Genomic DNA, 25878 nt, shown 5'->3' with positions numbered 1-25878 from the left:
CTGTCCGAGGCTTAATTATCTAAGGCCCTTTAAGAGCCTTGACAAATTCTCACTTTTTCTCAATCAGAAAGACATTTTTTTTTATGTTTGACATTTACTGTTTTTAATTACATGTAAAAATAATGTTTAACATTAGAGTTTTTTTATTTGAGTTCCGAATTCTCTCCCTCCATCCCTCCTAGAGAAGGAAAGCAATGTGATACAGGTTATCCATGTGTAGTTATGCAAACCTAATTTCATATTAATGTTGTGAAAGAAAACATAGACCAAAAAAACCCAACAACATCAACAATAAAAAGAAAGTAAAACAAAGTATGCTTCTTTCTACAGTCAGACTTATTCCATCAATTCTCAACATAATGGTGGATAGCATTTTTCATCATGAATCCTTTGGAACAATCTTAGATCACTGAATTGCTGAAATTAGCCAATTTATCCACAGTTGGTCATCATATAATAATGTTATTATTGTATACGCTTTTTTTCTGCTTCTGCTCACGTCATTTTACTTTAATTCATCTGAGTCTCTCCAGGTTTTTCCTCAAAGCATCTTGCTTGGCATTTCTTGGAGCACAATAGCATTCCAGCAAAATGACATAACACATCTTGTTATTCCCTAATTGATGATCCCCTCAATTTCTAATTCTTTGCCACCACAAAAAAGGTGCTATAAATATTTTTGTACATATAGATCCTTTTGCCTCTTTTTAAAAAATCACTTTGGATGAAGGCCTAGAAGTAGTATTGCTGGGTCAAAGGGTATGCCCAATTTTATAATACTCTGGGAATAGTTCCAAATTTCAGAGAGAGCTATTCATATTTAGTAAAGGAATTGTGGGTGTAATACCTTGTGTGTTAACAGATTATCATCTATATTTGCATCTTGTGATAAAATCAGCTAGGGTTGGGGAAGGAACAAATTCTCCTTCCCTGACTTTCTAAGATCCCGATTACCATCATAGTTTTGTTTATTTTTTATTGTTTTTGAGATACTTGTACAACAATGGAAGGGAGTATTTAATGGAGAAAGGCTGGGGAGAAGCCTTAGTGGGAGAAGTCTTAGTCCACTTCACCTTCTGGATTACTGGACTTAGATAGTGTGTATGGCGTCACAGGGTTGCCATCAGTCTGAGTCACAGCCTCCTTCCAAGGGAACCTGGTATATTCAGTTTATACTACTGCAAGAAGCAAGTAGTGTCTTAATATCAGACTCATACAACTTTATTCAATAATGAATGATCCATATCAGAGCTAGCTTGAATGATATCAGATAACATGGGCCAGTCCCTGTCTCTAGACCCTTTCTCAATCTGTTTCTATCCAAGGCGCAACCTATTTCTGCAAAAGAAATAAGAAATATCACAACTAGAAACTGTGTATGCAAACAATTGATGAAACTGTTCCCTTACATATAAGGAACTTCTGGGGTCTTCTTCAATACCAATATTTGTATAAATACAAAATTATTTCAAAAAGGAAACCTCAGGAAAGGCCTTATACAAGATGTGCCCCTGAGCTGTGCTTTTAAGGAAGCCAGGAATTGTGCTATCTGTCCCCATCCCCACCCCTTCTTCAAATTTACCCAGTCACTAGAAACTCTTTGGGTTGCTTCCCAGCCCCTTGACTCTCTGATTGGTGAAGATCAGGGCATCTGGGCAATCAAAAAACAAAAAGTTGCTAAGTAAGTATGGAAAGACAACTAGATGCTGCAACAGTTAGGACACTGGGCTTGAAATCAGGAAGACTCATCTTCCTGAGTCCAAATCTCTAGTCTCAAACACTGGGGTCATTGATCCCAGTTTGCCTCAGTTTCCTCATCTGCAAGACAAGGAAATTGCAAATTACTCCAGTACTTGTGCCAAGAAAACTCCAAATGGGGTGGCTAAGAGTCAGAACAACCACCACCAAAGTATGGGGAAGCCCCTGGAAAATCATAAAGATAGTTTACTGACTTGATCTAGAAAGTACTTCAAATTTCAAAGTCATACTACACAGTACCATGTAAATGCATATGGTGATTATTTTTAATTATTAATTATTAATATTATTATGTATTAACTTATTTAATTATTTTTAATATGTAGAAAGAGTGGGTGGTGAGAGAGGGGAAACAAGCACATATAATCAAATGGCATATAGCTGTAAATAAGGGAAAGAAAGCTTACTTTGAGCTATGCTATTCAAGGAATCATAGGATTTGGAAGTGGATGCTTAGAGACTACCTGATTCAAGTTCCTCTTGAGGAACTTGATGGGGAAACTGAGGCAGAGCAGGCAAAGCACTCTGTCCAATACCACGTACATAGTTAAAAGGAGAGCTGAGACTAGAACCCTTGCCTCCCAATCTCTGGTTTCTATACTCTCAGCTACAGCCTTCAGAAAAGGGAGGGAGGGCTTTAAACTAGGATAAGAATGTGACTAAATGGAAAGGATGGATAAGTGGTTCCCAGGTGTTGAGATGGTATGAGAAAATACATGGAGATTTGATTAAAGCATATGTGAAGCAGCAAGAAGACAGACTTTGACAGGAGTGGAATAGATAGGATAGAATGAGATTATAGAGAGCCTGAAATGTCAGGATAAAAGGAAAAAAGAAGAAAATGTGATAAGAGGAAGTTGAAGGTCTTTAGGGAATGGTAAAATGGGATGAATTTAGGCTGATAGACTAGTCTTTTCTCAGACCTCATTTATATTCCTACCCCCAACCCCAGGCCTAAGGAAAAAAAAAATGTTAAGCATAACTGGCAGATTGCCAGTGTGCCTAACTCAATGTTTCCTAGGGCCCCAGTCATACTGCTAAAACGCTCTATCACTAAACTGTTCCATGTGAAGCCCATTTTCTGAGGCTTGCAAAACACTATCCACGTCACCCACAGTGAATTAGATCCTTAACATTTCAAGCTGACTAGCACACAAACAGACAACAAAAAGTTTTAAGAGCTTACCTTGCTGGAGATTAAATTTAAGAGATAATGTATTTGGTAATGATTAGGGCTCTTTTCTCTGAACATATTTCAACATGAAAAACACCATTCCCGTTGCTTGACAAGAGCCAAGAAGATTCAGCAGGCTGCTACAAAGACAGAAAATAATAGCTTCAGTTAACTGTATATTTTAATGGCTCTGTGGTCTTATTAATATGGAGAGTGCAGATCATGAGCCATCTTTTCATACTGGGTGACTCTTGTCTATGTTCTCCCATATATCCTTTATTGAAGATCCAACTGAAAGCAGAGATTATTTCCCTTTTCTGTCTTTAGATGCTCGAAGGCAAACAGTACTTGGCAAATAGTAGAGATTTGATAAATACTTGTTGAGTGATTCCTGTTACCCTCTTGACATAGTGTGGATCCCAAAGGAGTAAGCTAGCCCATTTTATCAAGTTATTCCTTTTTTTAAAAGCTAGGATTTGTATGGAGCTCTAAAATTTGCATTGCACTTTACATATGTTAATTTAATTGATTCTTACAACTCTAGGAGGTAGGTGCTATTATTATCTTCACTGTAGCCTGTGCAGCAGCCATCTCAGCAGATGGACTAAACCAGGTTGAGGATACCTGACAAGCCTCAAAACTCTCAGTGAGTTAGAGGGATGTTTAAGGAGTGAATGAGAACCATTTGTTTCATTGGTCATGAAGGGGGCTGAAGCCGGTGGAGCGCTGAGATCTGGGTAAGACATTAAAGCTGCCAAGGTCATCCACTGCATCCTGGGACATTATCAGTCACCTTGACTTTCATCCTGCCACTGGAAGAGAAAGTCAGGCTGACTTTGTGCAACTCTATCTCACTTAAATCCAATTCACACACAAGTAAAACATCATCCGCAATGTCATTGGTCCTCTTTGGACAAATAACATTGATATCCCTATTTTACGGATGAGCAAATTTGAGGTACAGAGAGGTTATATGACTTGCCCAGGTATACAGCTAGTCAGCATCTGAGTCAGGTGTTCCTGATTATAAAGATGGGTTCTATCCATTGTACCACCTGGCTGCCGTAAGATCACCTTACTAGATGACTGGCTTCTTTTTCTGGTTAAAATTCTCTAATGACATCCTTTATTGTACTTCTCCAGCACAATTTATCGTATGTTGTAGCCAATTCATAACTGAGAGGTAGAAGTTATTTCCGTGATCATTTAGTTAGTTGGTTAATAAGCATTTATTATACATCTGCTATAAATGCTGGGGATACAAAAAAAGACAAAAAACAGACTCTGACTATGTGGTCAACAAATGGTCATTTGGTCTTTGTGTTAGATCCTCCAAAGAGAAAGAACACATCACTTTTCCCAACAGCCCATCCACTTTTCTTGCTGTTGTACCTGACCCTTTATGATCCGATTTGGTATTTTCCTGGAAGAGATAGTGGAGTAGTTTGCCATTTTCTTCTCCAGTACATTTTACAGATGAGGAAACTGAGGCAAGCAGAATTAGGTGACTTGCCCAGGGTCTCACAGGTAGGCCAGATTTAAACTCAGGTTTTCCTGACTTCACTCTTAGCACTCTATCCACTGTGCCACCTAGTCACCTTATCCTGTATTCTATTTTTGGACAATTATGATGTGTTTCCTGACAGGAAGTCTAAATTTCCCTCTTTGTAATTCCCATCCATGTCTCATGGTTCTGCCTTCTGGAATCAAGTAAAATTCAGATTTATCATGAATCTCTTTATCACCTTTTTGATGAGTCACAAATTCTTCAAAATTTTGGGTATCCCATGGCTTAAAGCCTTGCAATATCATTGGAAGAACGGAGATGTTAAAAAGATGTGCCTTTCACCTTCCTCCTTTCAGAAGTAGGTGACTAAGAATATGGAATACTGTATATCATGTCTGACTTTTTTTGTTGTGCTGGTTAATTTTCTTAAGCTTTTCATTTTTTTTCTTTTTAAATTCTTTGTTAGGGCAAACTGCTGAATTTGGTCTTTGGGGCCATAGTTTGACTACCTCAGTTATAAGGAATAAGACAAAGTTATACTGGGGAATTTGGGTATGATAAAATATGAAAGCCAAAGATGTCCAAAAAAATTTATTTACAAATATTTTTAAAATTATATTCATAAAAGAAATTTGGGATCATTAAAAACCCTGTACAATTTTCCAAAAGAATTAATTTCATATTTTTCCTTCTGTTTAAATCTGGGTCCTATTTATTGCACAATCACAGAGCCTGTTATATAAATGCATACTTATGCACCAGCTTTATGCTCTGTCCTTTCAAGTCCATTCACAATCTAAATAAGAAACATTTTTCATCCATTTGGTATAATGTGTCTGGATAGTTAGATCATATTCTTTTGAGTAATCATAGATCCCCCCCTAAATTCAATGCTTTTACAATCAAGTCATTTCCAGGGCTTGATGCAATTAGTCATCCATCCACAAATAGGAGCATTTGAGTCTTCAAAATTTGCCTCATCTTCTATTTGGAACCTATAATGGATATTCCCTATGACAATGGAACCAGCTTTAACAAGCATTATATCTCCATTAGGCTTAGCCCAATGTCTGGCTCACAGAAAGTACTTAATAAATGCTTGCTTGATTATTATACATCTTACACAACATACAACTTCATTACTACCTAAGAATGTTGACCAAGAAAGCATTATCAACCCATAAACCTACTTTCTTAATACCATATGTAAGAGTTTTATGTGAATTAGCTGAATGCACAAGAAAAACATAATTGATGATAGCATTAGAAGGGAATAAACAGGCTTTTGAATGTAATACTCCACAGCAGACCACATCTTTTCCATTACACTAATGACTTAAAGATACAAATAACACAAGATCCCACTGTGTTTATTGTATGTTGACTATGAAAAACATCTGATTCAACAGAATGAACTGTTTCCTTTAAGGCTTCTCTGCATCTCCCATGCATATATCAAAATTATAGTATGTCAGGATTCCTTAAATGACATAAAACAGAAACAACTTTGTAAGATACCAAGTGCAACATCAAAAGTGCCACTGTACTGTCTGAAAAGGAGGTCCATGTCAAAGAGGGATTCCCTATAGATGGTGAAATGCTCCAGATGCTTGTTTGTAAATGACACAGTTCCAACTGCTTTAAGCCCTGGAATACTGCCAAGCCTCCTGAATGAGAAGTAGAACCAAAATAGATAAATATTACTCAATGAAAAACAACCAGAATTATCTACTTTAAGTGTATTACTTCTAATGAGGTCCTTTTATTAGGGATGGTAGCTTTATTTTTCTATCCCCAGAACCTAGCACAGTGCTATTGTTTAGTAACTTTCCAGTCCAATTCTTTATGATCCCAACTGGGGTTTTCTTAGCAAAGATACTTGAGTAGTTTACCATTTCCTTCTTCAGCTCATTTTACAGATGAGGAAACTGAAGTAAATAAGGTTAAGTGATTTGCACAGGATCACAGAGCTAGGAAGTGTCTGAGGCCAGATTTGAATTCAGGAAGATAAGGCTTCCTGATTCCAAGCCCAGTGCTCTATGCACTGTACAATCTAACTGTCCTGTTGTACCTAGGAGGTGCTCAAAAAGTACTTGGGAAATGAATTGACACAGCAACCTTTTACTGAACACCTACTAAGTACAAGGAAGCAACTATGCTTGACTGAGTGAGATGGAAAATGAAGGAAACAAGATAATTCCTTCCAGCAAGAAAGATGAAATAGGGACAGGGACTGGAATTGGAATTTCAATAGTATAGGGAGTTGGTATTTTCTTTGCACTCTGAAAGAGTGTCCTGTAGCACTGAACAGCCTAGGTCATGCAGCTAGTGGGAGAGATTGTGCCCAGGTCTCCCTGGTTTCAAAGCTAGCTCTCTATCCCTTACATCCAGGTGCTTCTCATATACATAAAAATGGCTACCATACACACCAAGATAATAAGAAGCGACATACTAAATTCTTCTGAGTGTAATGCAAGGACAACTTGAATCTTTCTCTAGTAAAAAATGTTGTTAGAAGATCCTGGTTCAGTATCTCTTCTCCCATTCCATATCTGAAAGATGCTTTCCTCTTCTTAGCTTACGTGTTCAATTGATAGGATAGAACATGATAAATTCCCACAAAAGTAAGTATATCTCACAAACCTATTTTCTCTCAATGATTTAGACTAATAATGCTCCCAAGAAGAACAGAAAATATGGTGTGGGGTATTTATAAATGTCACATGTGCTGAAAGACACCTCAGATAAGTTCTTTAGAAAGAAAATCCCAGGCTTCATTGATTACATATATCACTGCCACTTTTGGCTAATAAGTCTTTGCTAAGAAGTGAGGTAAGATTGATTTTTTTCTCTTTCTAAGAAGAAGTTGTCCCTTTACAAATCAGTCAGGTGAGAATTAGTGAGGTTCCACTGTAATGAATAATTAGGATTAATTACCTAATGTGCATAAAAGACTTCAAAGGTGATTTTTAAAAAATATCACTTAGGGTTGCCATTGGATTTGTTCTAGGATTTTGATTTTGTTTATTAATTTTTAAATGAAACAAAAACTATTCAGTTATCATATTATAAAAATAAGGTGTCTTCCATAAGTGAACTCCAGGATGTAATTGTGACTATTTCTGTAGGAATGGTAGTCAAATTTTCCCCATCAGTTCTTAGTAGACATGAGAGGTTCAGATTAGAAAAGCTATTTGTCTTGGATTTATGCTGGCCTTTTGCTTAGTAAACCTTAGTATGGAAAAGTAGTAACATGATTTAAGCCCCAACAATTCTATAAAAGAATATCAGTAGCACCCGTGAGTGAATGAAAGCAGTTTTTCTGGAATTCTCTTGCTATATAGAAGATGAGAGGTATTATTGGCTAATAGAATATAGAACTAGTATGGTAAAATGTTCACTTTACAGGCAAGGACAGGTTTTTGAATATTTCTATTATTTTCCTTGATATAAGAAATCAGAACTATCACCTCAGGGACCATCTACTCAAGGACCAATCTGCCTGAGAAGAATTTCCTCCAAAACATTCTTGAAAATTGGTTGCCCTGTCTCTGCTTGAAGACTCCAGTGAAGGGGAATTTGCTTCCTCCTCCTGAGTTAGTTTATTCAAATTTTAGACAGGACTAATTGTTAAAAAGGGTTTTCTTCTTATTTCAAGCTAAAATCTGTCTTTCTGCCAGTTCTATCCATTAACCCTGGTTCTGTCTTCTGAAGCCAAGGGGAACACTTCTACTTTTTCTGCCAAATGACAGCTCTTCAAGTAAGTTATTTTTTATGAACTGATGCAGAACAAAGTGAGAAGAACCAGAAAAATAATTTCTACAATTACAGTACAGTAAAGAAACAATTCTGAATGGCTTAAGAACTCTGATAAACAGGGCAATTGGGTGGCACAGTGGATAGAGCACCAGCCCTGAAGTCAGGAGGACCTGAGTTCAAATCTAGTCTGATACTTAACACTTCCTGGCTGTGTGACCCTGGGCAAGTCACTTAACCTCAACTGCCTCAGGGGGAAAAAAGAACTCTGAAAAACTCTGATTTAAAAAACAAAAACAAAAAAAAAAAAAAAAAAAAAAAAAACTGACTAGCCATTTAACTGTGATTCCAGAGTACTTGTGATGAAATAGGATACTCATCTACCTCCTACGGGAAAAGATGATGAACACAGAATGCAGAATAGGAGAATATATATACATATATATTCATATATATACAATCAATGAAGGAATTTCTTTTATTTGGCTATTCATATTGGTTACAGATTTTTCTTTTTTTCATGGTAGCTGAAGGGAATTGGGAGGAAGAGAGAATTTTTTTTTGTTGTTAAAAAAAAAAAAGTTTAAAAACCCCCAAACAAATAAATAGTTTCTTCTCTAGTCTAAGTATCCCTAATTCCTGTGGCATGGTCACCAATGTATCATCTAATTGCTTTATTTTTCATCCATTTCTTCCCAAAACACCCTTCACCTAGGAAAAGACTGAACAAAGTATGGTATATAAATGTAAAGGAAAATCATGGTATCATAATTAATTATTTTTATAAGAGATTTAAAGAGGCATAGAAAGACAGATAAATGGAAGCAGAGTAGAATATGCAGAATCAGAAGAATATACACAATTATAACAAAGTAAAAAAAAAAAAAAGAAAAGAAAGAAAGAAAATTGTTAAAACTAAGCCAGGAGCTAACTGTAAAGACCAATCTTAATGCCATAAAAAAGATAAAGAAGCAAGTCCCTCTTTTCAGAAGAGAAGTGGAGGACTCCAATTATAGCATGTTGAATATATATTGTCAGACACTTTTATTGTGTTCATTGGTTTTATTTAACTTTTTCTTTATTACAAGATAGAGTTGACTTGGAGTTGGGTTGGAGGGAGGAGTGGGAGGTAATATTACAAACAATTGTGGCATAAAAACAAAAGACATAATAAAAGTTTTTTTTTTAAAGATAGAAACAATAAAATAAAATATGGCAACTGAAATTGAATAAGATATTTCTGATGTGGTCTGATCAGGACAAAGTACAATGGGTAGGATCATCATCTCCCTTGGCATGGACACTATTATACTAGTATATAGCCTAGGTTACCATTAGCTTTTCTGACTGTCATGTCACACTGTTGACTCACACTGAGCTCATAGTCCACAGAAATCACCAAATCTTTTTCATACAATGTGTCTAACCACACCTCTTCCAATCTATAAATGGGAGGCTAAATATAGGACTTTAGTATAGACAAGTGTGGGATTTTATATTTATCTTTGTTAAATTTTATCTTACTAGATCTGGTCCATCCTTTACCCTGCCAAGATATTTCAGTTCTATCATCCGATGTGTTAACTGTTCAAAGTTAGAAAAGTGCTCTGGACATGTTTGAATTTCCTGTCATATGCTAGATCCCAATTATCCATGAATTCTCCTTTTAAGTCCTTCTTAAAAATTAACTTAAAATTTTCATTTTTATGACATTCCAGAGGTAACAAGTCCCATATATTTATTATTTACTATGTAAAAAATACTCCTTTTTTCTTAAAAATTCATCCTTCAGGATTCAAGAGTGTTTTCCTAATCTTGTATTCTTGGTTTTATTGATTAAGTCTATTTTTGCTCTATTTAAACTGCTAGTGATATTATAGATTTTTATCCTGTTTGGCTCACTGGAATGGACAATATAGGTCATTAAAGTAAAGCCAACTAGTCTCCTGGGGCTTTAGTGGTTTAGGTGATTTAGTGATTGCAGTGTTGGGCCTGGAGTCAGAAAGATTCAGCTTCCTGAGTTCAAATTTGACTTCAGATTTCCTAGCTGTGAGGCCCTGGGCAAGTCACTTTACTCTGTGACTTATCTGTAAAATGAACTGGAGGAGGAAATGTCAAATTATTCCATTATCTTTGCTAAGAAAATCCCAAATGAAGGAAGGGTTTGACACAACTGAAAAGGCAAATAACAATTAGTCTCATAGGTAAGTGTAAGGAAGGAAGGAAGGAAGGAAGGAAGCATTTATAAAGCATCAGCACTGTGTGCCAGGCACTGTGCTAAGTGGTTTATAAGCATTATTTCATTTGATCTTCATAATAGGCTTTGAAAGTGGGTGCTGCCGTTACTATTATCTTTTTACATTTCAAGAACCCAAGCAGAGGTTTATTGACTTGCTCAGGCGCATACACCCAGTGGGTGTCTAAGGTCAGATTTGAATTCAGATCTTCCTGACTACAGTCTCAGATGTTTCTGATGAAAGAGCATCTTCTTCCCATTTCCCACACTGATAATGGGGTTGGGGAACAATAGTATTGCAGTGAAGGAGCACTAGATATAGAATTACAAAGTATGGTGATGTCACTTCTTTATCCTTGATACTTACCATTTATGTATGCAAAATTTTGAAGTAAATATTAAGTTGCCTTTTGGTGGCCTATCCCTTTCCCCAGTCAGGGAAGTTATCAAAATATTATATGATAAAGGCTTAAGGTAGAATTCCTTCTAGAAGTAATTGCATTTTAAAGAGGGACTTAAAAACTGCAAATCCTTTAAAACCTCTAATGGTAGGTTTTCAGGCATGGCCATGGGAAGTAGGGAGAAATTATTTGGAAGCTAAAATCTCACCACAGAAATCACTTCCCATTCATCTTGTTCCATGGGGAATTTAAAGGACCAGATCGCATTTTAGGACATTGAGATGCCCCAGATGTTCAATTGATAGTATTTGAATAACCAATATGGAAGCACATGCTTATGCTGTTTGTAATTGTAATTCAGTCATGTCTTATTCTTCATGAGCCCATTTGGGGTTTTCTTAGCAAAGGTACTAGAAGGGTTTGCCATTTCCCTCTCTAGCTCATTTTGCAAATGAGGAAACTGAGGCAAACAGGGTTAAGTGATTTGCCCAGAGTCACATGGCTAGTATCTGAGGTCATTTGAAGTCAGATATTTCTGACTCCAGAATTGATGCTGTATACATTGCACCATCCAGCTGCCTCTGGGTATAATGAACAAGGCTTTTATGCTTTTTTGCAGAAAAATTTCATACTTAGGAATTCTTACAATGGCCCTGTGAAGTAGACTAACAGATTGTCTATTTGACAGATGAGAAACTGAGGCCTTGAAAAATTCTTGATTGTTCAAAATAACCTAGTTAGCTAGTCAGTAGGGGAGCTAGGAGACCCTAGGTTTCTCTAGTCAAACAAGTCATTTTTAAGTGCTTACTTAAAAATCATTGTGTTTAACACTATGCTAGGAACTACCGGTTTGTTTTTCCCCAATAATCTGTAGATAGTTTTTTAGATATGTCTTAGCTCTACTGGAATGGCAACATATTACAATGAAAAATATAAAATGGTCTAGTTTTGACAATGAAATATGTAGCCAGAACTAGACTTTGATTCAGGAGAAGACGGTTCAGATCCCAGCTTCATCACTTACTTATTGTGTGGCCTTAAACAAGTCACTTAATAACTTGTCTGAGTTTCAGACTTCTCTCCTATAAAATGAGGATAATGGGGTAGCTAGATGATGTGTCAGGAGAACCTGAGTTCAATCTAGCCTCAGACAATTAATACTCCCTAGCTATGTCACCCTGGGCAAGTCATTTAAGTATCAGTTGCCTTGTAAAATAAAATAAATAAAATAAAATAAAATAAAATGGGGATAACAAGAATGTCAGCCCAATCTCAGAGAGGAATTGTAAGCATCAGATGAGATCCCTTACAACAAAACACTATCTTAACAAAGACTTGTATTAACATAAGTTATTATGATTTCAAGGTCAACCATTTAGAGCTATTTCCAAAGGGGAGAAAATGGTGTCACTTAATAACTTGTAAAAAAAAAAAAAAAAAAAAAAAAAAAAGAACCCTATCCTTCACACCCTTGAACTTCTCAGGAGGACTTTCAACAGAATTCAGCCTGTCAGCCTTCTCTGGAAGACTCCTGGCAGACTCCCTGGAGCCACCAGTCTGAAAAAAGGAGCATTATTGTGTCAGAGACAGAGCTACCATCGGCTGGGATTGGTGCTAGGGAAACTCACTGGGGTGAGCTCTGTCCTTGCATGGATATCATCCCTTAGTGTTCTCAGCCTGAAACAATTTTCTGACCCTGCTTCTACCATGAATTGTGCTCTGTCTGGCTGCCACAACCCACCTCCAGATGACAATAATAAGATCAAGATCTGGAAGGAGACACGGTCATTGAATCATAGGACTTAAAGCTAGAGGAACCTTAGAGATCATCTCTAAGATCAAGTCCAATCAGATTTTTTTAAAATGAGGAGCATTGTCAGTGTTCACACTAAGGTTCTCTGACTCCCAATTTACATGTCAGCAGAGAGGATGCAAGAGCAGGATCATACAAGGTTAAGATTTAGCTTTGGGTGGGTGGGGGTGGGAGGAGGGAATCTAGATGGCACAGTGGCTAAAGCACTAGAACTGAATTCAGGAGAATCTGAGTTTAAAATTGACCTCAAACACTTAATACCTAACACATATTACTTGTGTGACACTAGAAAAGTCACTTAGCCCTAATTTGCCTCACCAAAAAAGAAAAAAGAAAAAAAAAAAAAAAGGATTTAGCCTGAGGGAGAGGAGACAAAAGGAAGGCACAATTTCATGCTTAAAATATTTAAAAAGCTTAATATTTATTAGGTGGCTCAATAGATAAAATAGTAGGCTTAGAGTTAGGGAGAGGAGTTCAAATTTTGCATTTCACACTTAGCTGTCACTTCATGTCTCCCTCCCTATAAGTGGACTGTGTTGTTCCAGAGTAGATGTTACAAGAAAGCAGATTTTAGCATAAAATATTATTTCTCTATGGGGAAGAACCAATTAACAATTTAAAGGAGCCCAGTGATGGGCTCCTCTAAATGGAAGTCATGAGGCTGTCAGCTCCCAGCATATGCCAGTAATAACAGGAAGAATTCTTACTTCCATTTTTCTTTCTCACTATGAGAAGCTATGGGTCCAGAATGCCAAAGATGAGAATCAGGAAAGGGTTAAGGAGGGAGAGAAAAATAGATCACCAGCAAACAGGAGACAGCTGGGGACCTGGAATACCTTAGATGCACCTGGTGATGTCTCTATTACCTAACCCACTGTGTTTACCCTGCCTACCTCTCTTCGTGGTCCATTGGGGAGAACTACACAGGCCTATCCCCATCCTGGGAGAACCCAAGTTCAATGACATCTTCCATTTATTATGTGCTCTTAGACCCTTTCAAAAACCTGGTTAAATACAAGAAGCAATTTTATTATCCCCATTTTCCACAAGAAGAAACTGAGGTCCGGAGGGACTGTAATTTACTCAAGATCATACTCAGCATTAGAGTTTATCCCATTCAGCTTGGCATTCAGGTTAACAAGCCATGGTCACTATCCTCGAGGAGCTTCTACCTCAGTGGAATGAACCCATAAAAAATAAATAAAACAAAGAAATGCATGCTGAGCAAAAAAATCATGGCTTAGGAATGAGCAGTACTACAAACTTAATGAGAGAGAGAGAGAGAGAGAGAGAGAGAGAGAGAGAGAGAGAGAGAGAGAGAGAGAGAGAGAGAGAGAAAGACAGACAGACAGACAGAAACAGAGACACAGAGAGAAACAGAGATAGAGACAGAGACACAGAGAGAGAGAAACAAGAGATAGAGACAGACAGACAGACACACACACACACACACACACACACACACACACACACACACACACACACACACACACACACATATTCCTGACCGATGGAGATAGGAAAAACACAGGGTTTTTGCTGGACCTTGAAGAGCAGAAACTTGACAAATCAAAAGGCTGGGATGAGAGGGAAGGCACTTGGGAGAATAGTGTGAACAAGGATATAGAGGCCATAGTAACGCTCTATCTTCTGCCTGCTTTGCAGGGTTGCTTGGTACACTGGAGTGCCCCATGCTGATTAACCCCTCACCTAGGGGTTTGATAAAAAGTGCTTATGCCTTTTCTTTCATAGTGTTTTGCATTAAGAAGCATCTGATGATATAACATTATGAACAACTGGACATTCAACGAATTTCTAAAGAGGATGCTAATGAAGAAGGAATTATAAGACAAAAGTATTCAAAGCTAGTAACTGGGCAAGTCACCTAATCCTATTTGCTTTAGTTTCCTTTCACTTCTCCATTTCTTATTCCATAAAATAAAAGAATGATGACTTTCAGATGACTTCCAAGATTCCTTCCAACAATACAATTCAAAGATTCTTCGAATTCTCCATGTCCTGTCAAGAAGGTTTTCCAGCTATGGGGAATTGTTCCCCAAATGCCTCCAAACAAAGATTCATACCCTATATTTTCATTGAGTTAATTGAAAATATATCACGTTAATTACATTCCTGAAACCTCCCTTTTATACTCTTGTTAGCCACTACCTTGTTTCTAGCTGGCAAGTAGAATCACAACTGTTGGCTTTTCACAATTTATTCAACATCTTTGAAAGAGATATAAGTACAACTTAGATGACCCCTAAAAGGACATGTGGTGGAGCTGAAGCAAAGACTTCAGCTCATCTGGTCAATTCTTAATATCCCAGGACAAAGAATCTCTAGATAAGGGGTTAACTTTTTTTGTATCAAAGTCTCCTTTGGCAGCCAGACATTAAAATAATATCAAAAGAGGAATAAAATAAAATACATGGAATTACAAAAGAAACCATTTATATTGAAAATGCAGTTATCCCAAAAAAAAAAAAAAAAAAAGTTCATGGGACTAAGGTTAATATCCCCAGCTCTAGACAAATATAGCAATCAAAATCTGCTTTTAGTCTCAGTCAAGCATCTGATATTAAAAAAAAAACAAAAACAAAAAAACACAATATACACGGAGTAGTTCCCATTAATTTGCTCATAGCAGGAAACTCCAATTTCCGGAATGCTGGGTTTGTTTGCTCAGAAGATCAGCACTGATCCTGTCAATGAGCTCCGGCAATCAAAGTCCAAGGTGCTCCCAGAGAGGTAACTGAGAAGGTTCAGAATCCTTCCGCCCCATCCCCCTAGGCCATTATTGGTGGCATTTCCTTTTTCAGCCAGGTGCTCAGTGGCTGTAGCTTTTAAGGTTTTGGGACTAGAACATTTGAGTCACTGGATCATAGAATTTAGGGGTGGAATGGACCTTAGCAATCATCTGTTCACAGTTTCATTTTACCAACGAGGAAACCAAAGTCCAAATAAATGAAGGCTCATTAAGATAGGATTGGCACTCCAGGTTGACTTTTACCTGCCCCCCATTCCCAACAAAATAAATAAATGGCAGGTATGCTGTTTCCTAAGTGAGGACCTTCCCAAGCTTCTTCCAGAGCTGCCTTCCTAAATCCCTGCAGGGCCCTGAGGAGATTCCTTATAAATCACTTCTTGGGGACAGGGCCAGAGAGAGTGACTTACAAGCATTACAAGTGGTATTTGCTTTTAAGTCTTCCAGTCTTTTTTAATTGCACTCTGAAACACTCAACTTTTATTTGTGGAGAAACTGATTAATTAACTTTTAGGCACTCAGAACTGGCAAAACCAAAGTCAAATCCAATTCTCCTGATTCTGAATCCCCTGGGATTTGACTACCCTAAACTCCTTTGTTAACTTCAGTGCCTAACAGATACTCCCAGTGCAGCAGTACTCCCTTCAACTGCTTCATATGGTAATTTTTTTGTTTTTATTTTTTCTATTTTTTAAAATTTCAAACTTAAATACAAAACAAGAAAAACTAGAAACACTTCCATGAGCACAGCAGAACATAAAAGAATATTCAAAATATAAAACAATAAATTTCCATTTCAAGAAAGCCTAGATAATAAATAGTACACATGTTCAGAGCTGTCCTTTGCTTCCTTGTAGGTTTTCTTTTGTTTTTTGCTCTGCACTTTTTAACTTTATTTTTCCCTCTCCCCAAGAAGGTTACAATTAAACACGGATATCTATATGCATATCTACATAGATATTTATATCTATATTGCTATATAACTATATACAGATGCATTTATACTTACATATGCCATATATATCCATATATACATTCATACACATATATGTAAAACTATACTATGCTTATTTTCAGTTGTCCTTTGTTTCTTTAAAGGTAGATAGAATCTCCCTTCATACCAAGTCTTTCCATATTTTTCTAAATCCACCAGTTTATCATTTCCTACACTACCACAATATTCCAATTGTATACTGTCTAGTTATTTTAAATATTCTAAACCAAAATTGATTAATATGGCTGACATGTAGTATAATTTTCTTATTTTTTTCTCTTTTGATTAAATCTATTTTAGCTTTAATTTCATCCAAGATCATGATTACTACCCTTGCTTTTTTTTAACATAATAAATTCTACTCCTGATTTTTATTTTATGTTTGTGTGTATCATTTTATAATACCCATATGGTATTAACGATATTATTCCACTTCAGTGATACATCTGTGTTTACATTTCAGTTTTAATCTCAGCTCAGCAGGAAGGGTCATTAGCTGATACTGAGAAAATTTCCTTATTAACTTATTATTCAAGGTGTTCTCAGCTACACTGAAGTCCCCAGGGATTGTTAATGGGGAGCCAAACCTTCCTCCATTCATTTGATCAGCAGCTGGGCTCAGACCTGAGTGGACAGCAAGGAAGGAGTTCAGCAGCTGATGCCCAGTGGTAATTAGAAGGCCTCCTTTCCCTCCTCTTGCTTCCTTACACCTGCTGTGATTGTTAGTGGTTTCATTAGCCAGACCCACAATTGATTTTGCAAAGATCTCAGATCACCTCCAAGGACAGCTACTGGGTAAGACCTGAGGACAGCCTGTAAACTCCGATGGGTCCTTGGGAAAAGTTTTTTCTCAACAATGTGAGTCCAAATCCTGTATATATTATCTCAGATATATCTAGTAACAAGAACTGTGTCTTTTTTTACCATTGAAGGAATGAAGGAAACTTACTATGTACTAGGGACTGTGCTAAATGTTTTTTACTAATATCTCATTTGATAATCACAACAACTCTGAGAGGTAAAGTGCTGTTATTACCCCCATTTTATAGATGAGAAAACTGAGGTAGATGTAGATTGGGTGACTTACCCAGAGTCACACAGGTAGTACTATCTGAGGTAAAATTTGAACACAGGTCTTCTTGAGTCCAGGCCCAGGGCTCTATTCCATCACAACCCCTAGTTGTCTCAAGTTGAGGTCTAACTACCATCTGTGTTGAGGGAGGAATTAGAATGGAAGGCAGGGATTGATTTTGGTTTTATTTTGGCACACAACAGGTGCTTTAATGCTTGTTGCTTGACTTGGGCATCAGGCTGAGAGGAATGAATGACAGAAATGAAGCATCAGCTAAAGAATTTATCTCAAAGATAAGACAGAGCACAGAGACCTGAGGAAGCAGTAGGGACAGAATGCACAAAAGGGTAGATGGAGGGGTAGGTAAGTGGATGAGTAGAGAGAAGATGCTGATGAACTAAAGACAGCTTCACTATTTTTAAGTTCCTGTATAGGAACATCGAAACTGGTCCCTGGGACTCACCGTGCATGTCTTACTTGTGAAGGACTAAGTCTAGTCCATCTGAGCAAAGTCCTACTCTGTCCACAAATATCTTCTTATCTGGGTGAAGTTTGGGTCCTGATACGTAAAATCCCGCCTCTCCCCATTGCCTTCCAGAACCTGTGGTCACAGGTTCACCATGGAGAGAGTATCAAATACTAAGATGGATTTTTGAATGGTTCAAGTCATGTACAGTATATCTCATTTTCTAACATTGAGCTCTTACTCCATATTGAACTTCACTCCTCACATTCCCCCAAAATATGTTAGCTTCAATGACTATAAGGGAAAAAGAAAGATTAAATTAGTACATTGTACATGGCAGTAAAAGAGTCTAAGTTTTGTTGGCTGGTATAGAGTTGGTGGTATATTTGATGTGGATTGTGCTCCCTTTAAGAAACTAATCCTTTCAGATTGATGTATTCCTTTTTGATTCCCAGCCCCTCTTAGCAGATGCATTATCAATTCAAGATGCTAGGACCTTTGATTCACAAATCCTGTCAAAAGCACCCTTTTGAATTTCAATAGGAGATCTGGGCCTGTCCCAGCCCCCACGGGATCTGAGCAAACTTGAGACATCACCCACAGGTCCCTTTAGCTAAATCTCTATAAAAGAGCCAAACTGGAGTTCTCTGTTTGCAGAGGTTCCTAACATGGCAGCCTTACACTTGGCATGCTAAGGATCTCTGTCCACTGGAATCCTATTTCCAGTGCCCTTTTATCTCTACCTTCACCTTTTACTAACTAGACTTTAACTTTACTTCCAAACCCCATAATAAACCTCCTTTATCAATCTAGGTTTTTGGGTCTGAAAATTCCTTTACAGAGGACTCTGCGCCACCACCAGACCTCATTTAACTCTGTATTCTTGCCCTGAATCCAAAGGGATAGCAGGGAAGCTCTATTTGACTCCCTGTGCCCTGAATCTGCCACTAGACCTCAATTAAACCTAATTTCATTCTAAACCTCAACATATTGACCTTAGAATTACAAAGACCTGAGTTCAAATATTGCTTCAGAGAATTATTAGCTTTGTGATTCTGGGTAAGTCACTTAAACTCTCCTGGAGTCAGATTCCTCATCTATATGGGAATATTAAAACCTACTTCACAGGGTGGTTGTGAGGATTAAAAGACATAATGGATGTAAGTGCTTTGCAAACTTTAAAATGCTATGGAAAGGTCAGCTAAAGCTACATACACTTAAGCAAGACCATTGAATATCAGCTTCCCCTTATCCCGATAAGGGCAATAACAATAGCAATCAATACAGGAAAGAATGATAGTACCAATACTTTAAATAGAGTGTTCATATTCATTATGGAGAATAAACAATGGCAGTCTACAAATTTAAGTAACCTTTGTTCAAAGAAGCAACATATTATGAGTTTGATTCCAGCCTCTGACCCATAACAGCATGACAATGTACCCTCCTGACTTCAGGGTTGATGCTCTATCACTGTCTAGCTGCCCCAATCTTCACTAAATTACAGAAAATTTTCTCATCTGCATTGGCAGAGACTTTTTCTCAGGAGAAGTTTTCTATTCCAATGATATCAGAGGTACAAACAAAATGTGCTCTTGTTTGCTTCACTCCCCAGGTGTAAATTCTTTTTTTTTTTTTTTTCACAGTCTTTTGCTAATTTTTTAAATAGCATCTATAAAATATCTATCCAGAACTGTTTTGGTGGTCTGAAATGTGCAACAGGAACTGACATACACAGAGTACAAAACCTCATCATTTAAAAAAAATTTTGTGAATTCTTTTTTGAACAAATAAAAATCTCTCACCTTCCTTTCCCAGTGGAAAAAAAAAAACCAATAACCAAGTACATGATCAAGTAAGATAAGACATTGTCCATGTCCACCTGTACCAAGTCCATCATATGTCAGGTAGCACATTTCATTAGGGATATTCTGGAATAGTGATTAGTCTTTGCATTGATCAATGTTCTTAAGTCTTACACAGTTGTTACTTTTATTGTTTTTATTTTATATAAATCATTTAGATTTTGATTATTTCAATCTGTATCAGTCCATGCAAGTCTTTCTAAATTCTCTGAAACTATCCGTTTCATCATTTTTTACAGCAAATAGCATTCTATCACAATCATAGAACCTAATTTATTCAAATATTCCTGAAACATACCCCAGAAAGGAGGAGAATCTCCTTATTTTCTAGTTATTTGCCACTCCAAAACCCTTTTCCTCTTTCTTTGATCTTTGGTGGATAAGCTTAGTAATGGTATATTGCTGGGTCAAAAAATATGTACAGTTTAATAAAATTTGGAGCATAATTCCAAATTGTTTTCCAAAATAACTGGACCAATTCACAGTTACAATGTAAGTGCATCAGTGCACCCATTTCCTTGAAGCCCCTTTGATATTTATCATATACTTTTTCTTGTCAGCTTCATCAGTGAGATAAAATCTCAACCAAAGCTCTTATAAAGCTTTAATCATGTTTTTCTCCAGGAAGATGACAAAACAGATTCATGGCTAAAGAAAGAAAATCACATAATTATATCACTGAATAAAATCACTGAATTAAAAAGGAGTCAGATTTCCTGCTCCATTGGTTAATTGTGCTACCTTGGGCAAACCCAATAATGCAACCTGGATTCACAAGTATTACCTTCCTTACAGGGTTATGAGCAACATGCTTTTGAAATTTTTTAATGCTACAAAAATATTAGTTGAGTTGTGTCAGTTTCATTATGGGGCTACACAGCTGCCATAGCTGTGCCATCCTAACAGTAAAACTCAAATCATAGCCATGTTTTTAAGTGACAAGCACACTTCTCTAAGAGAATAAGAGAATGGAGGAGGGAGAGAGACACAGACAGAGAGACAGGGAGAGACAGAGAGAGATAGAGACAGAGACACAGAGAGACAGAGAGAGAGAGAGAGAGAGAAAAGAGGAGGAGGAAGAGAAAGAAGAGGAGGAGGATTAAAAAGAGAACAAAGATAGAGCAATGATTAATGTGGTAGGCACTGTATTTTACTATACTCAAGCACTAAACTGAATATACAAATAGAAGTGAGCAAGACCCTCACTCTGCCCTCAAGGAACTTATATTCTAATGGGGAAAGATAACACATAAAGGGGTGCTGGCAGGATTGGGGGTCCAAAGACATATAAGAACAGCACTAGTATAGGGTCCCCAGCAAGATAAAGCTGATAAATCACAGGTACTCAGGAGAAGAATCTAAGTGGGGAAGAGGGAAAAAAAAATGAGGTGAAAGATAAAATCACCATGATATAGACTAGCTTTGTAAATTTCTTTTAAAAAAAAATTAAATTAGACTTTTATTTTATTTTCATGAAGATCAGCCTTTTCTTCTCCCATTGAGAAATCAGGAAAAACAAAATTGCTGCTATAAACTTCTACAGTCGTACCTTGGCACAAGTCCTTAATCGCTCCCAGAAGTTGAACAATGAGTGGTGAAAATGATGAGCAGTGAATTAATTTTTCCCATAAAGAGTACATCTCCATTCGGCAGCTTAACCATATCTCCCCACCCAATTCCCCAGTGGCAAGTGGAGCTTCCAGCTGTGGAGAAACAAATTATTACAGCTGGGCTCCTTCCTTCTCGACCCAACTCACTTTCTGAGAGGAACTGAGACCTTTCTTTATACTCTTCTCCCCACCCCCCTTGCAGTCCAAGCTTCTAATGCAGCCTTGAAAGTTTCAAAGATAAATATTCATATTAACTTTTAAAGAAGTCTAAATTACAATGCTATACCTTTCTCATTAATTTTTGACATTTAGTTTAGAGGCAAAATCTCTAAATTTAAAACTTTTGGATTATCCTTTTACTGAGGAGAGAAGAGAGGAGAGAAGAGAAGAGTAGAAGATTTATTTTTGCCCCAAATAGGAAAGTAATTTTTCACTTTACTCTTTTCAGTTTCTCCCTTCCTATCAGCTATTTCCAGAAGAAGCTGCTGACTGGGGACAACTTATTTAAATTATAGTTATTTGCATACAACCCTTACTTAGTTAACTTATTTCCTAGCAACAAAAAGCATCCTGAACCTTTTACAAATCACTTTCAGTTAAGAGAATTTTCCTGAAATAATGTTCTGAGATATTTTGAGCAACATTTGACCATGATTTTTTTTTTTTTTTAACAAATATGCAAATGTAAAATGGTTTCATTCTTGTTCTATATAGATGTAAATCCAAGGGGTATTGATTAGGCCTGATGTACTAAGAAGATTCACAGATGAGACTCCTTTCTAATAATTGTCTGGCTAAGGACCAAGGACACACATGAGTTGTCTAGCTTGCATCAGGGATCTAGTCTTTGGCTATGATACAAAAACTAACAGCTTCGTGAGCCCATAACTTTAAACTTCACACAATGCTCTGACCAATCAGGCATATCTAGGTCTCATCTCCACTCAACCACACTCTCATGCAACAAAATCATTGTTTTTAAAATTGAGGGGTCTTTTTATGAACTGGTGTAGAACAAAGAAAGGAGGACCAGGAGAACAATGTACATGATGACAACTACCATGTAAAATGAAAATACTAAAAGACAGCTGAACTAACAATAAATGCAATTACCAAAATTGTTATCAGAGGACAGATAATAAAACATATCACTCTCTTCTCAGGAGAAGGTGGGAGAACATGAGGAATGAATTTGGCATATGCTCTCAAACTTGGTAATTGTATTGATTGATTTTATTCATTTTCTCCTTTTGTTATAAAAGAAAATTTTATGGGTGAGTGAGGGAAGAAATAAATAGGAAATTGTCTATGGTGTAAATAAAGAAAAGAAAAAATCTTTTAAAAAGAAAGGCAAACAGCTTCTGGAAGCCAAGGTGGCAGAGTAAGCAGTGAATGTTGTAACTCTTCCATATTCACATCCAAACAACCATAAAATAGCAACCCCCCCAAAATTCTGGAATTGCAAAACCAGCAAAAAGATGGGATAAAACAATCTTCGAGCCTAAGAAACTTGGAAGACTAACAAGAAAGGTCTATCTCACTCAGGTAAAAGGAAAAAACAGTCCATGATAGGAAGCATCCCAGCAAGCCTCCAAGCCCCACCTGAGCAAATCAACCAAGGGAATGGGTAGATTCCAGTTCTGAGAATCACCAAATGCTTCAGAGTAGCCCTGGGCAAAAAGACATCCTCCAGAGTCCAAATTTCCACCTGTTTCAGCATAGCTCAGATAAACAGGAAACCTCCAATAGCTAGACCTCCACATTCTTTACTGTACAACCCCAGTTCAATACCAGATAAGATGCCAGTGCCCTCCATCAACCTCCTAGTCATCTCCTCCCCGCCCACCAAAGTGCAGCACCAGACATGAAAGTTCCCTGTAAGATTCAGGGTAACATCAATGCAATGTAGCACCAAGTAAATAGCCAAGGTCCTTGTAGCCCCTGGCTCAAGAAGCCTGAAACAATGCCCCTTCTACCCCCAGGAGCAGAACTTAAATCTAAAAAAAAGGAAAAAAGCCAAAAAAGATGAGCAAAAAAAGAATCTGGCCATATTAAGTTATTATGGTAATAGAAAGTATGAAGACACAAACTCTGAAGAGGATAACAATGTCAAAACACTATGGGCAAAACCCCAAAGAAAAATGGAAAGTGGTTTCAAGTTCAGAAAGAACTCCTAGAAGAGCTTAAAATCATATAAGAGAGACAGAAGGAAAATTGGAAAAAAAGAAATGAGAGTGATGCAAGAGAATTATGAAAAAAAAAAAAAGAGTCAACAGCTTGGAAAAAGAAAACAACTGCTTAAAAAATAGAGCCAAATGGAAAAGGAGATACAAAAAACCTATTGAATAAAATAACTCCTTAAAAATTATAATTGGCCAAATAGAAAAGAAAATTCAAAAGCTAATGAAGGAGAAAAAAAAACCTTCTTAAAAGTTAGAATTGGGCAAGTGGAAGCTAATGACTCTAAGAGACATTGAGAATCAATCAAACAAATTCTAAAGAATAAAAAAACAAAAAACAAAAAAACTGACAACTGACAACTGACCTGAAAAATAAATCCAAAAGATACAAAATCAGAACCATTGGATTACTTGAAATCCCTAATCAAAAGGAGGACCAGGACAGCATCTTTCAGTAAATTATCAAGGAAAACTGCTCTGATATCTTGATATCAGAGGGCAAAACAGGCATTGAAAGAATCCAACGATCATATCAGGAAGGAGATTCCCCAACTAAAAACTCCAATGAACATTATAGCCAAATTTTATAAGGTTATATATATACTATATATAAGATTAAGGAAAAAAATACTGCAAGTAGACAGTATGGAACTATTCAAATGTTAGGGAGTCCTAATTAGAATTAAAAGAACTTAGAAGTGTTGAAACATTAAAAGACTGAAGGTCATGGAATATGATATTCAGAAGACAAAGAAGCTAGGACACAGGTAAGAATCACTTACTCAGTAAAATTAAACATAAGATATCAAGCGTGAAAAATGGTCATTTAATGAAATAGAAAGATTTCAAAGTTTTATGAGGAGACCAGAATCAAACCAAAAATTTGCCCTCCAATATTAAGACACAAGAGAAGCATAAACAGCTAAAAGGAAAAAGGAAACATATATCATTCGATAAAGCTGAACTATTTACACCCCCCTACTTGCAATTCTTTAAAAAGTGTCTCACTAAGTATATCACACAGCTAGAAGGAATAGATACATAGGGTACAGGTATAAGATGAATTTGAGGGAATGACAAAAAATTAATTAAAAGATGAGAAAATTGAATGCACTGGTTGCAGAAGAAAGGAAAAAGTAGAATGGGGTAAATTATTTCACATGAAGAGACGTAAAAGACCTCTTACAGTGGAAGAAAAGATGAGAAGATGGGTGATGGGCATCACTGGAACATTACTCTCATCAATATTAGTTCAAAGAAATAAAAATATACAATAATTTGAATTAAAAAATCTGTCTTATCTGGAAGGATAACCAAGATTAGAAGGAAAGCAGAAAGTTGGGCAACAATTTTTACAGCAAGTATTTTTTTTTAATTTAAAGATTTTTATTTTTCAAAACATATGCATGGATAATTCTGCAACATTAGCCCTTGCAAAACCTTCTGTTCCAGTTTCCACCCCACCTTCTTCCACCTCGATCTATGGCAAGTAGTGCAATATATATTAAACATGGTAGAAATATTTGTTAAATCTAGTATATGCATACATATTTATACAATTATCTTGCTGTACAAGAAAAATCAAGTCAAACCAGAAAAAAATTGAAGAAAATAAAATGAAAGAAAACAACAACAAAGAGTGAGAGTGCTATGTTGTGAACCACACTCAGTTCCCACAGTCCTCTCTCTGAGTGTAGAAGGCTCTCTTCATCACAAGACCATTGGAACTAGGCTGAATCATCTCATTGATGAAGAGAGCCACATCCATCAGGATTGATCATTGTATAATATGGCTGTTGCTGTGTACAACAAATATGTTTGCTATGTAGAGAACTAATATATTAATATATAAAGAGAACTAAGTCAAGTTTGTAAGAATACAAGACAGTCAACACATTTAATATGTATGGGATTGCCTGCCATCTAGGGGAGGGAGTAGAGGGAGGGAGGGGAAAATTTGGAAAAGTGAATACAAGGGATAATGTTGTAAAAAAAAAATACCCATGTATATGTACTGTCAAAAAAATTATAATTATAAAATTAAAAAAAAAATACAAGACAGTCCCCAATTGATAAATGGTCAAAGGATATGAACAGGCAGTTTTCAGATAGAGGGCTTTTTCATTTTGATTTCTTTAAGTCATGTTTGATTAGAGAAATACAAATTAAAACAATGCTGAGCTACAACCACATATCTACCAGACAAAAAAACAACAAAAAGGAAAATGAAAAATATTAGAGAAGATGTGGGAAAATTGGGACACTAATGCAACTGTTGG

General features: G+C 36.7%; 1 protein-coding gene across 4 annotated transcripts in view; it reads right to left on the bottom strand.

Moving 5' to 3' along the window:
* MAPK4 (mitogen-activated protein kinase 4) overlaps window positions 1–25878 on the bottom strand; it is a 204265-nt gene that overhangs the window by 139193 nt on the left and 39194 nt on the right. For 2 of the 4 annotated variants that reach the window (XM_074279374.1, XM_074279378.1), the window contains exon 2: window positions 2945–3072. The exons of 1 other annotated variant lie outside the window; for it this stretch is intronic. The gene's annotated coding sequence lies outside the window, so the exon portion shown is untranslated. The remainder of the gene's footprint in view (window positions 1–2944; window positions 3073–25878) is intronic. One more of the 4 variants, XM_074279375.1, reaches the window with a different exon arrangement.

Source organism: Sminthopsis crassicaudata, chromosome 1, assembly GCF_048593235.1.
Source record: "Sminthopsis crassicaudata isolate SCR6 chromosome 1, ASM4859323v1, whole genome shotgun sequence".
NCBI lineage: Eukaryota > Metazoa > Chordata > Mammalia > Dasyuromorphia > Dasyuridae > Sminthopsis > Sminthopsis crassicaudata.
Note: the sequence above shows the minus strand (reverse complement) of the source record. Positions and strands in the feature narration are given on the sequence as shown.